Genomic DNA, 14231 nt, shown 5'->3' on the forward strand with positions numbered 1-14231 from the left:
AAATGAATGAGAATTTCTGCTCATACACTAGTCATCTATATAGCCCAGTGACGCTGGTTGTCTATTGTGTAAAAATGTGGCAGGATAGTGGAAACTATAAGATCCTGTTGACCCTTGTTGGACAAGACCATTGAACAACCTAATGCAAGTTTGTGATTAACCTTTTGCCACAGGTGACGATTGTCATGTCATACAATAAGGCATGCATGTGTGTAGTACTTATTGTGTATGTGGGTGGTAGTAGTTCACTGAACCTATATACTGAACATGAGACATGTCTTAATATACAGCAAGGTAAACTGGTAAAAAGTTCCTTGCTCAAGGAAACAGCAACAATGACAACTGTGCATCATGGAGCATTGAACCTGGAACCTTGTCATTACCACAATATTTTAACCACTGAATTCGAAGAGCCAGCCAGACATGAACTGTTTCAAGAGATAGAAAGACAGCTGTAGATAGGAAATACTACATTCATTTTCCCTCCATAGGCATACCATGAACTTTTTGTTACTACAAGTTACATAGCATTACTGGAGATTTTGTCCATTAGAGCCCAATTAAAAATTTGATGAAATAATTAAGTTTTTATTAGATGGCACAAATGAAATTTTGCATTGTATAGCAACAAATATATGAAAATCCAATGAAAAATTGCTAATGAAAATCCAGTAGTGTAGTGTGTCTAATATATGCATTGCATAAATAGCACTATGTTGTTAATCAATCGGTCCTTCTTTTCCACCATGTAGTATATGTGTAGTGTAAAAGGCAGCAGAGCCCAACTTATGAATTGCAAATACAAGTGGTTTATTGCTCCAGTAATAATGTTTTGTTAGCAAGGTGGTGACTTGACTATAACTAGTATGTAATTTGCATGTCCTGCATCATGCATGGGATAGCTGCATTCTCTTTTACCATAACTAGACATTTTAATAGTAATTGTTTACTCCTTTGAGCTGCAAGCTAACACTACCAGAGAATAGCTATGAAAATGTCATGGTATGCTATGAAGTGCTCATGAAATTTCATGTAGTTTTCATGGACACTGCCATTTAATTACCAGGTGGTAATATTCAAAGTGTTTTACCTCTGATATTACCATATTGGATGATTCTGGTAATACGTGGAAGATGTTATTAAGCCCCTGAGACTTTGCACCCATAAAATTTTCCCATGCCATGAAATAATTTGTCAGTGCCGTGAATTATCATTAAATGCTTACTTTCATGGGTATTTTATTATTATTATTATTATTATACAGGAATTAAAAAAGGCAAAGCCTGTAAATTCTGATCCTATGTTACAATAAATCTATGCTAAACATAATGTCATTGTTCAAGTTGTCAAACAACTTCTTGAATTCATCAGTTGATTGAGCCTCCACAATACCACTAGGAAGGGAGTTCCAGTTGACGAATGTTCACTACACGGTGAGAAAATAATTCTGTTGAACCTCTCTAAAAGCAAATTGCTCGAACAGTTTGCAAGAGTGCCCTCTAATTGCTGTCCATGCTCTTTTAAAAAAAAGTAGTTTCATTCACATTTAAATGTCCATTTAATATGTTGTAGGTGATGATCATGTCCCCATGAAGTCTCCAATACTTTAAAGTTGGTAATTTGAGGCATTTTAGACATTCTTCATAAGGTAGATGTTTGATAGATGGTACCAGCCTTGTTGCATATCTTTGGACCTTTTCAATTGCATCTTCATCTACTTTGTAATTAGGACCCCATACGATGTTGCCATACTCAAGACATGGTCTTACGATAGACTTGTATAAGTAAGAAAAGGTTTGAGGACTTAAGTTAATAAAGCACTTACTAGTTAGACCCAGAAGTCTTCTTGCTTTACTAACAGTTACTGCTACGTACTTATGAAATTTTAGTTAACTGTCAATCATGATCCCTAGGTCTTTTTCCTCACTAGTTTGCTTGATGTCACAACCGGCCATGGTATAAACATGACTACAGTTTGTCTTCCCTAGATGTAAAGTTTTACATTTGGAAACGTTAAATGGTAACTGCCACATCTCCGACCACATAACTAGATGGTCAATGTCCTGTTACATTCTACAAATGTCAGCATCATCTGTCACACAACTGTATAATTTAGTATCATCAGCAAATAACAGGCAGTGATTAGTCAGAACTTGAGGTAAATCATTGATGTACACCACTAAGAAAATAGGGCCAAGGACATAACCTTGTGGAACACCTGGAAGGACATCAGCCCATGAAGATTTAACTCCATTAAATGTTACTCTTTGTTTCCTACCTTGAAGGAATGATCTTATCCAATCTAAAAGCTTCCCAGTAATTCCATGTGCTTTCAGTTTAATGAGAAGTCTTTCATGGGGCACTTTATCAAACGCCTTCTTAAAATCAAAATATAGCACATCAATTGGGTGGCCTAGCTGAATTTCATTAGTCCAGTGTTCCATAGCAGTGAGAAGTTGAGTTGTACATGACCTCTTTGGTAGGAAACCATGTTGGGAATTTGATAGCAAGTTATTTGAAGTGAGATGTTTTATCAAGACACACGGTAGTGTGTCGTGCGGCCCAAGAAGTCGGCGCGCCACACCGTGAGTATATTAACAGGAAGAAAGAAAACGCAATTTTCACACCTATGTAGCTCTGTGATCCCTTATCTGATTGGAACCAAATTTGCTAGAGACGTGCCGCCCAGTTAGGGGAGTCTACATACCAACTTTGAAGAAAATCGCTTCAGCCATTTCCGAGATACGAGCAAACAAAATTTCGTTTTAATTCCTTTGTTTTTTTTCTTCTTCATTTCGCACACTTCGCAAAATTCACCATAAAACACGAATGCGTGCTCGGATTGGGCTGAAATTTGGCACACTTAAAGGGCTCATTAAGGCGGATCTCCGTACCAACTTTGGTAGGAATCCGATGAACATCCACGGAGTTATGACCGATTATTTTCGTAAAATTAAGTCGAAAGTCTGTCACGCCTACAGGTTAAACCCTTTGGAGGAATCAGTTGAAAATTGATAGGTAGATGAAGCAACCATCGCAAGAGTACCTTTTTGTGGTTTGAAAGGAATCGGGATAAAGACCATGGAGATATGACACAAAACCCAACCTGTGTCAAAATTACGCGATCGATTTTTATGAATAAAAAAACTATTAGTTTTCGTGTCTACCAGGCAAACTGCTTAGAGCAACGAGCTGAAAATCAGTATGTAGCTGGAATAATCATCATAGAAAGTCCTTGCTGTAGTACAGAAGAATCGGATTACAAATCACTGAGTTATGATTCGAAAGCCAACTCCGTGCAGCAAATGCGAGATCGAGATACTCTAATAGAACAGTCACCCTAATAAAGCATTCAGCTGCATTTATAATTTACTCAGTTATATTACATTGCAAGTTATTCTGTAGGGAATTCAGCTACAAACAAGTCACCCTGTAGTCAGATCAGCTAGAAGAAGGTACCTAATAGAGAGTTCAGATACAAAGAAGCCATCATGTAGAGAGTTCAGCTCAAATAAATCACCCTGTAGAGAATTTAGCTACAAACAAATTGCCCTGTAGAGAGATCAGCTAGAAGAAGTTACCTTGTAGAGAGTTCAGTTACAAAGAAACAATCATACAAAGAGTTTAGCTGCAAACAAATCACCCAGTAGAAAGTTCCGCTATGAACAGATCACACTGTAGAGAGTTCAGTTAGAAACAAGTCATCCTGTAGAGAGATCAGCTAGAAGAAGTCACCTTGTAGAGAGTTCAGTTACAAAGAAACAATCATGCAAAGAGTTTAGCTGCAAACAAATCACCCAGTAGAAAGTTCCGCTATGAACAGATCACACTGTAGAGAGTTCAGTTAGAAACAAGTCATCCTGTAGATAGATCAGCTAGAAGAAGTCACTTTGTAGAGTGTTCAGCTACAAAGAAACCACCATGTAAGAGAGTTCAGCTGCAAACAAATCACCTGTAGAGAGTTCAGCTAGGAACAAGTCACCCTGTACAGAGATCAGCTAGAAACAAGTCATCCTGTAGAGAGTTCAGCTAGAAGAAGTTATATTGTAGAGAGTTCAGCTACAAAGAAACTACCATGTAGAGAGTTCAGCTGCAAACAAATCGCCCTGTAGAGAATTCAGCTACAAACAAATTACCCTGTAGAAAGATCAGCTAGAAGAAGTTACCTTGTAGAGAGTTCAGCTATAAACAAATCACCCTGTAGAGAGTTCAGCTAGAAACAAGTCACCCTCAGGCCTGTACAGAGATCAGCTATAAACAAGCCACCCATAGAGAGTTCAGCTGGAAGAAGTTACATTGTAGAGAGTTCAGCTGCAAAGAAACTACCATGTACAGAGTTCAGCTGCAAACAAATCGCCCTGTAGAGAATTCAGCTGCAAACAAATTACCCTGTAGAAAGATCCACAGCAAAAGTTCCTGGGGAATAGTATGCAAAGTTTTGCAGAGTATTTTTCTGTTCTATGGAACAATCAGTAGAATTGTGTGTGGTATTCTACTGAGAGATGCTATAGTAAAATGGTGCAAACAATTTTACAGGTCATTAAATAGTATTGAGGTATACACTGTAAAATACTATGTATTATTTAACTACGGAATTATTACAAATGAATAATGCAAGAAATTCCACAATGTATTCTCACTTTATAAACAATGATGCAATGACTATCAAATAGTGTACTGAATTTTAGTGTACTGTAAAATACTTTGTAACAACATGCACATTATACATTAGTTCAGCTCCAGCAAGTTATAGATATAATATAGGCAGTGCAAGTCACTGGTATAGACCCTCAGAATCACCCATGCACCCCATTGCATGCTTCAGTAAGTGATAAATATAAATAGCAATCATGCTGGTAATTCAACAACAAACTTGTAAGGACTGTTACTATATGCTTTGAGCAGTACACATCTAGATACAAGTCTTCTAGGACATATAATTTCATCACCATCATAAAATTCATCTGTTATTTGAAAGAAAGGGTCATCAGAGCCATTGTAGAACTGAAACCATTGTACGTAAGCCAAATCATGAGATTTTGTGGTTTCAGTGGGATTAAAACTGTTTCCTTTTATTATCACCAATGATTTGAAAAAGAATCTTACAATTCCAAAATATTGATACCCAGGCTCTGAATCAACAACAGCAAAGTATGCCTTAACTATGCTGCTACGATCTGACGAGTGAAGATCAGAAGTGAGTGACAAACCATTCACTGAACAACGAGCAAGTATATCTATATGTGGTATGACAGTTATTGAATTTCCTTCATATAAGTGCTCATAGAAGCAGAGTAACTTGAGATAAAAGTCTTTGGTAACTTGCAAATCCAACCTAGTAGGGGGTAAATATTCAACTTTCCATTCAAATCCAAACATATTTGTGTCTCCTTTATCAATGGACAGTTGTAAGTCATACATGTCCTGTGTAGAAGTGGCAAACATAGATCTCACACGGATATTTAACAGTGAAGGCTGTATTACTGAAGATGACATCTCCCTTGCAACCGGCAGAATATCATCCAGGTGTGGCCAACTAGTTACCAATGGGTCATGTGGCAGCACAGATTCAATATCAATGTCTTGCAGAAACTTGGTAAACAATTCCAATTCAACGTAGCGATTGCTATTTGGAAGACCAGACAGTACACCATTCATTCTTTCAAAACTAAAGCACCAAAATGCATGAGGGGGCCCAAAATCTCTTATCATGTCTGGGATATGAAGTGCCATGTGGTAATTTACTGAAACTTGAAATCTGCCATAAATGTTTTCAAAGTACCGATGGTGAGATTTAAGTAAATAATCAAGTCTAGAAATATCTGCATCTGTAAGTGATGGCTGAACAATAAGCTGGACAATGTCACATAGCATACAGATGCTCTCATATGAGTCTGGTGGCAACAAGTCCCATAAACAAGGCTTAGCATAAATCAAAGCAAAGTTCTTCCACTGATCAGCTGTCAAGTTGGAAAATTCTAACTTTTCTCCCAATGAACTAGGCAATCTGCCAACATCATATGGCACACGTAAGCGTTTTAGTCTACTGCTAAACACTCTTTGAGACTCTTTACAAAACAGGGGGTCTTGATAAATCAGATCTGTTTCATGCCTTATCATCCCCAAAAACACTGTGTGCATTGGATCAACCATTGTCATTATGACAATATCAAAGTAAGTCAATTTTAACAACTGACTCCATCGAACACCATTTTTCTTTTGTATTTTCTTCGCCTCAGTTGCATTTGTTGCACCCAAAAATTCAACAGCCTGTGACCTAACAGTATCATTTAGCCGAGGCACTATGTCTACCACAGTGAAGTAACTCATTCTGCTAGTTACATCCCGTGGATTTTCCCTTTCACCTTCAAACTCACAACGTGAGCATCCTTTGTTCGCCTTATGACCAAGGAACTGGCTAACTTTTCGTGCTGCTGGTATGTCACATGAAACTGTAATGAGAGCTCCTCTTACCACTATGGATGCACCAGAATGTATATGTATTTGGACACCATCCCACAATTCAGTCAAGTCATTAACAAGTGGTTCCAAGAAAGAATTAATGTTTCTTTAGGCTCACTGGGTCCAAGGAATCAATCCAATCAACATAGTCCACTTGGTCTTGTATCGTTCTGTCCTTGGCAAATTCAAAATGTTCATATAAATCCCACCAACCTTATATTCAGAATTCTTAAAGGGCTTAAACCAATCAACATTGAGAATAAAAGCAATATTATGTGCATTCTTAAAAAAGTAATCTCCAGGGTTACTTTCTCTATTAAATGACTTCCAAACTCTGCCATCCCACACATCATTTATGATTCCGCAGTCTGACGTATACCTCTGTTGAATGTTGAGAAGCTCTTCAAATATTTTGGTGCTATAAAATTTTTTAAGCCAAACAATAGGTGATAAGTAAATAAAGGTTTTATAAGGAACAAGTCGGCTTTTCCCAAAAGATAGGAATTTTTCATAGCAAAGATGTTCTGTGCAGTGAGAATTATAAGTTTGCCGTGCACAGATTGGTATGCTAGTAGCTTCTGATAACAATGTACAATCATATAGGTTGCAGCACCTGGAGTCTGGACATACAGCATATCGTTTAAACTCAGGAACTTGGTTTACACCTGCACATGCAAAAAGATTCTGTACAGTTTTTGGAAAGCAGTATTGTAATGGGTGGGATATCAAAGTGAAAATCAATTGTAGAATTGAGAGTAATGTTGTAAGAACACTATCACTTAGCTTGTACTTGACTTTTACTTTGATCAGTAAAACAGAAATCCATTTATTTAAACGTAAAACTGGTTGAAATAAACCTGACTCAGCAGCAGATGATTCATTTTCACTAGCTGTGAGCACCTCATTGTGCTCAGGGAGGAAAGGCACTGTAGGTGGACAGGTCACCGGTGAAGGCTGAGTAGAGTCCAAGTTTACTTCAAAACAGTCTGCTTCAAATGTTGGTGAGGTCTGCTGATCATCTTCACTATCACTGCTACTGCTTGCAGTACTCTCATCTAATAGAAATTATTACCGTAAACGATGAAAGTTTGGTGTGATGACTTAAGTTTGGCGAATGTGGCGAACAAAGGAAATTTGCCAAACTTTATTCTCCCAGTCTATTTTAAATACTGTTCAATACTGGCCATACAGTAAATTTGCCAAACTTTTATTTACCAACCAGTTCCACATGCTGATTCGCCAAACTTTTGCCATTTACAGTACACCCAAGTGGAGATATACATGCTCATGTGTATGCATGCATCCATGCATATGTAAGGATGATCAGTTGAAATAACATAACATTTTGAATGGCAAAATTATGGGAAAAGGTTTCTTGTGAACGTTTGGATAGCTGGTCACTATATGGCTACTAATGATTGGTTTGTGAGATCTAATACAGCACTCAGCTTCACCTAGTGCATCACACCCTGGTGCTGTATTTCCATACACACATGTGGCAGTCCTTTATGCATACAAGGTATGATAGCTAGTCCCTGCATGCAGCACTAAGTGTTCAACTGACCTAATGTACATATTATTTATTATTTACCATTACTGTACATGGTTTAATAAGTACAATTTAAGTTTGTAATGTGGTCTGGTAATTTGTTCCATTTTGGTACTGTGTGGGGGAAAAGGAGCTCTGAAATAGAAGGGTTTTTGTGACAAAAGAAAGGGATAAATTTATAGCGGTTAGTTCCTCTTGCAAAGTTGGCATTGGAATATTGTAGATAAGAGTTGTAAGGTATTGCAATTTGTTGATTTATCATTTATAGAATGTTGATGGTCTAGCTTGAATATGACGGGATTCTAAAGTTTCCCAACCTAGTGATTGTGCAGCGCCGGCCTTACCGATTGTGGGGCCCTAGGCAAAACAATCTGGGTGGGCCCCCAGAGAAGTGGTATTCACCAATACCACCCACGCCTGGAAAAAATACAATTAGCCCACCCGGGCTAATCAACAATGATAGAGGAAATCATTAGCTACTCTGTAAACCTACATACATTTCTTGTCCAAGTTATCAAAGGTAGCTTTCAAAGACTGCAGACTTTCACACTTAGGCTCACACTTTCACAAGTCACCAGTGACACGCAATGCTACAATGAGGCTCTAAAAGGAGCTAGCCAATGTTCATGTGACCCATGCTGCTTGCATTGCAAATGGCCTCCTGAATTACCAAGACAAGTTGTGTATATAAGTGAGTGTTATGTACTGAATTTGTATTTTGGGAGCTGGGGGCCTGGGGCCCCTGGTTTCAGAGCTTTGGGGCCCCCTTTTATTCGGGGCCCTAGGCAGCTACCTACCCTTAAGGCCGGCTCTGTGATTGTGTGAGGTGAGAACACTGACACAAGGGCTGTAATTATTTGTTACATATCTGGCAGCGCGACGTTGGACTTCTCAACACTTTATACATTTAGAGAAGGAAATATTACTACATACACACATTGATCAGTTACCATCATAATATACTGCTTGGCCTTCTTCCACAAAATAGTCAACTTCCAATTGGTTTACCAAGCCATCAGTCTAAAAGCATTTAGCTACTTAAACTAAAGGTATAGTAGTGAAACTGACTCACTGTAGATAATGAAGACTCATGATCATGTACGTCAGTGCTTTCAGCACAATGGCCATGGTTGTTACTTGCTTCCTCGAGCTCTACACATGGATACACTAGATGGCATTGACTATTCATCTCATTTTAACAATATTTAGGTTATACGCATCATAGATATCAGCTAGAAGAAGTTACCTTGTAGAGAGTTCAGCTACAAACAAATCACCCTGTAGAGAGTTCAGCTAGAAACAAGTCACCTTGTAGAGCGATCAGCTAGAAACAAGCCACCCGTAGAGAGTTCAGCTAGAAGAAGTTACATTGTAGAGAGTTCAGCTACAAAGAAACTACCATGTAGAGAGTTCAGCTGCAAACAAATCGCCCTGTAGAGAATTCAGCTACAAACAAATCACCCTGTAGAAAGATCAGCTAGAAGAAGTTGCCTTGTAGAGAGTTTAGCTACAAACAAATCACCCTGTAGAGAGTTCAGCTACAAACAAGTCACCCTGTAGAGAGTTCAGCTAGAAGAAGTTACATTGTAGAGAGTTCAGCTACAAAGAAACTACCATGTACAGAGTTCAGCTGCAAACAAATTGCCCTGTAGAGAATTCAGCTACAAACAAATCACCCTGTAGAAAGATCAGCTAGAAGAAGTTACCTTGTAGAGAGTTCAGCTACTAACAAATCACCCTGTAGAGAGTTCAGCTACAAACAAATCACCCTGTAGAGAGTTCAGCTACAAACAAGTCACCCTGTAGAGAGTTCAGCTAGAAGAAGTTACATTGTAGAGAGTTCAGCTACAAAGAAACTACCATGTACAGAGTTCAGCTGCAAACAAATTGCCCTGTAGAGAATTCAGCTACAAACAAATCACCCTGTAGAAAGATCAGCTAGAAGAAGTTACCTTGTAGAGAGTTCAGCTACTAACAAATCACCCTGTAGAGAGTTCAGCTAGAAGCAAGTCACCCTGTAGAGAGATCAGCTAGAAACAAGCCACCCGTAGAGAGTTCAGCTAGAAGAAGTTACATTGTAGAGAGTTCAGCAGTTTAGCTGCAAACAAATCGCCCTGTAGAGAATTCAGCTACAAACAAATCACCCTGTAGAAAGATCAGCTAGAAGAAGTTACCTTGTAGAGAGTTCAGCTACAAACAAATCACCCTGTAGAGAGTTCAGCTACAAACAAGTCATCTGGTAGAGAGATCAGCTAGAAGGATCACTTTGCAGAGAGGTCAGCTACAAAGAAATCACCATGCTTCATCTTTTCTTCTTCCTGTGGTAAAGAAAAAAATGATAGGTTAAAAAGCCCTAAAGCTGGCCATAGGCTGGCTTTGGGGTATACAAATACAAAAAGAAGTGAAATCTAATCCAAAACAGCCAAGCTGTAAAAAAAGAGTGCGGCCCTGGGAAAGGTTATGGTGAAGAAAGATGTGAAATCCAAGGTGGCGGCCAAGAAATGGCTGTGATGGTAGGTTAATGGTAAAAATTTTAATAACGACAATTCAGGTGAATTTTGTGCCAAGACCAAGCGGCACAAAATTCACCTGAATTGTCATTATTAAAATTTTACCATTAACCTACCATCACAGCCATTTCTTGGCCCCCACCTTGGATTTCACATCTTTTTTCACCATAGCCTTCCTCAGGGCCGCACTCTTTTTTTACAGCTTGGCTGTTTTGGATTAGATAATAATATCTTCTCTAACAATGGACTCAAACACTTTACAAACAATAGAAGTCAAGCTTATTGGCCGATAGTGCCCGGATCTGAACTTACACCTTTCTTAAACACAGGAACTATGTCGACTGTCTTCCAATCATCTGGCAAATGGCCCTCATCAAATGATCTCCTAAACAACATACTAAAAGGAATACATAGCTGAGCTGCAGCCTCCTTTAGAACCAATGGATGTAAACCATCAGGTCCTGGTGACTTGTTAGATTTCAAAGTACTCAGTTTGTTAAAAACAATATCACTAGTTATATGAATTGAACTTAATGGGTGTTCATAGTGTAGGTCTTCTAGTTCAGGTAACACATTCAGGTTTTCGGATGTAAAAACACTACTAAAAATGTGTTCAACAATTCTGCTTTCTGAAAAGGGGTAGTTGCTTTATCACCATATTTCATAGCATGGATATTGTCATGAAATATCCATGAATGGCCATGCTATGGTAGCTACATAATTTCACTTTTCATGGATAACCCTCTGGTCTCTTGCAAATTGAACAAATAGTTGTGTTTCCATGAAGTTGGTTCAGTAATTTTAACCCATTCTTCAATGCTCACATACAGTAGCTAGAAAGAAGTCCATGTTATGTAGGAAATATATAGTCTACATCATCATCATTACCTGATTTTGAAAAATCAGTTTTAATGTCACATGTGAAATACATAGAAATCTACACTTATATGTGTCACCACTAAAGTACTTACTGATCTAATCACTGTAAAGCTGAGTATAAGTATGTAATGTCTTATTTTAATCACAAATAGCTATTCCAATTGTAAAAGGTGACATTAAAGCTGGTTTTTCCAAAATCTGGTCACATTTCATTATAGCTTAACATTATTTTATATGTATGATTGCTACATTAGCTAGTATGAGAATATACTGCATGTGCTGCTCAAGAATGCAGTAATGGAATTTACGCATGCAGGTGTTTTAATAAGCACCTTCGGATTCCCACACTAAAGACATTCCCACAATTAAAGAAGAAAACCTTGGTTGCTAGAGTAGCTGACCTAATGAATTTTGTCAAGTTATGAGATTAAAGCTAATTCATGATAACCTATTAAAAGATACATACATACAAATTCTCAGTTTAACTTTCCCATGCCTAATTTACAGCTATAAAAATGTAAATTGTAGCAAGGGATTCGGCGATTATGCCGGCATAATATCGGGCATAATAGGTATGTGTGGGAATCAGGAATTATGCTAGCATTTTGAGGCGATTATAAAGCTTTAACAGTAGGAAAATCTGCAGATTGTACAATTCCGTTAAAAAAGATCGAGATACTCTAATAGAGCAGTCACCGAATATTACTTACTTCAATAAAGCAGTCACATTGAAACGAAATACTCTAATACAGCAACCAGCTAAAGAATTCAAGACTATTGAAGCTAAACATCAATGAAAATGGTCTGATACAACAATAAACTGGTATTATTAGCCAATTATGGTGGCGGAATAATGGGCAATTCTCAAAAGTATAATAGGTGATTTTTTGAGCACTGCTCAAAAGCATAATGCTCAATTTTTGGAGCATATTAAATAGCCTCATGCCTAATTGTAACTAGCTATATCATTATGATACAAGCAGGCAATATCACACATACTATAGCTACTTAACCAGATTGTATCATCTATGAAAGCTAGCTAAATTTAATAACTATAGCTACAAACATTGTATGTGTACAACTCTACTGGCACATTACCACTTTTTATCAATGGTGTGTGTCCTGATCGCCAGTTTAAGGTGCTCCTATCCTAAAGGAAACCGATAATTATAGCAAAGTCTTGAGATTTCAGTTTTCGCCCTCCAATGGGCAGGGCGAAAACTGAAATCACTGAAAAGCCGACGTGCCAACAAAATACTACGTATATCGCTTGTCAGCCTTGCCTAAAAATCAATTCTTCACCACTAGCTACTAGAGACCAAGCACAGTGCATTTGATCACATTGGTTATTAAGTTGACAAAAACTCATTACATGGTCTAGATCACGTGATCTAACAAATTAATGTTTAGTTGATTGTCGGATCGTGCCGGTACTTGAGTTCGTCAGCTTCGCTCCTTTTCATTTGCTCTCCGTGACATTACGCTGCTATTATACCTACATTGTATCCAGGAGATTGATTGCTAGAGGTACTATAATAAAGTGTGAAGTTTCAATGATGTTCAGCTACCTCGGTAGCTACGCAACCAATCCGGTTTTTCACACTTCGTTCAACCCCTCAACTTTGCTGGGGAGTGTCGGTCATGGAAGTTAGCTAGGCCATGTAGCCCGGCGCGGCAACTAGCTAGCTAGCTACGAGCTCTGTCCTATTAAATTAGAAAATATCTAGCTATGCTCTATAATAGCCACTCTAATATAGCTAACACTCACTGCAGCATTTTTTTTTCCAATTGTTGTTTTAACATGGAGGCAGGATCAGCCAAAGCTGTTCTTCAGCTACGCTCTGCTTATCTATTTCTGATAAACATTTTAAAATGGTCCTCTAAAATAGGTTACTTTGTTAACCACTCAGTAAGCCCCTCATATCCTCGCAATTTGCAAGAGCACTGAAAAGCCGGCGTAGCCAGTTGTCTTGTCCACCATGCACTAATTCCCTTCACCTCACATGTAAAAGCATGTGTGGGCTGTGGTCTGCACGTGAGCCTGTAGCTACTGACTCATTTATCAATTTAAGGCTCGGAGTCAAAACCCGCACTACTGGGGGCATGCAAATGTGTTCATAAATCCCCCTACAATCCCCTATATTCTCCCTAATCAAATGATAGGTGCACAATTTCTTGGAAAGTCAGTGCTTTGTTGTTGCCTGTTACACTTATGAAAGCTTGAAACATCCTAGTCTGTTGTATAGCTCACTGTAGCTGGGGGGATAGTGTGTTGTCTAGGCTCACCAAATTACTGAATGTTTATCTCTTAATAATCTCCCATCCTCACTACCTGATTGCGAATTGCTCTAACCAGAGAGATGGTATATACTGTGCGTATGTGGGGCAGAAGACACCAAACAAGGAATTATTATTTTGACCTTTTATTAACTAACCAAGTAGTTACATTTGTATTGAAGTTCACCGGCATTTTCTCACTGCAGAAAAGGAAAGTCCAGCTGAGTAATTAAAAATGTTGTATGATATCTATGTATAAAAATTTCAATAGTAATAGCTACTATAATGTCTTCTTTAGGTTTGAGATGTCTGCATCAGAGGGCCATAGTACACTTCCTAATGTCCCAACCATCACTGAAGTTGAAGTACATACACTTAGTATGCAGTCTATGCACACCAAAAACTATAAGGAAGACTTGGATAGAGGCATTCAACTAGATCCGGTAGGTCAGTCACGCAACTTTGAGACTATAACTGAAGGTGCTGGTAGTGAAAAAAGTGATGAAATTGTTCCACTAGCTAAACCTTTGACCACTGAATCATCAGGAAGGTTG

This window comes from Dysidea avara, chromosome 5 (assembly GCF_963678975.1).
Source record: "Dysidea avara chromosome 5, odDysAvar1.4, whole genome shotgun sequence".
Taxonomy (NCBI): domain Eukaryota; kingdom Metazoa; phylum Porifera; class Demospongiae; order Dictyoceratida; family Dysideidae; genus Dysidea; species Dysidea avara.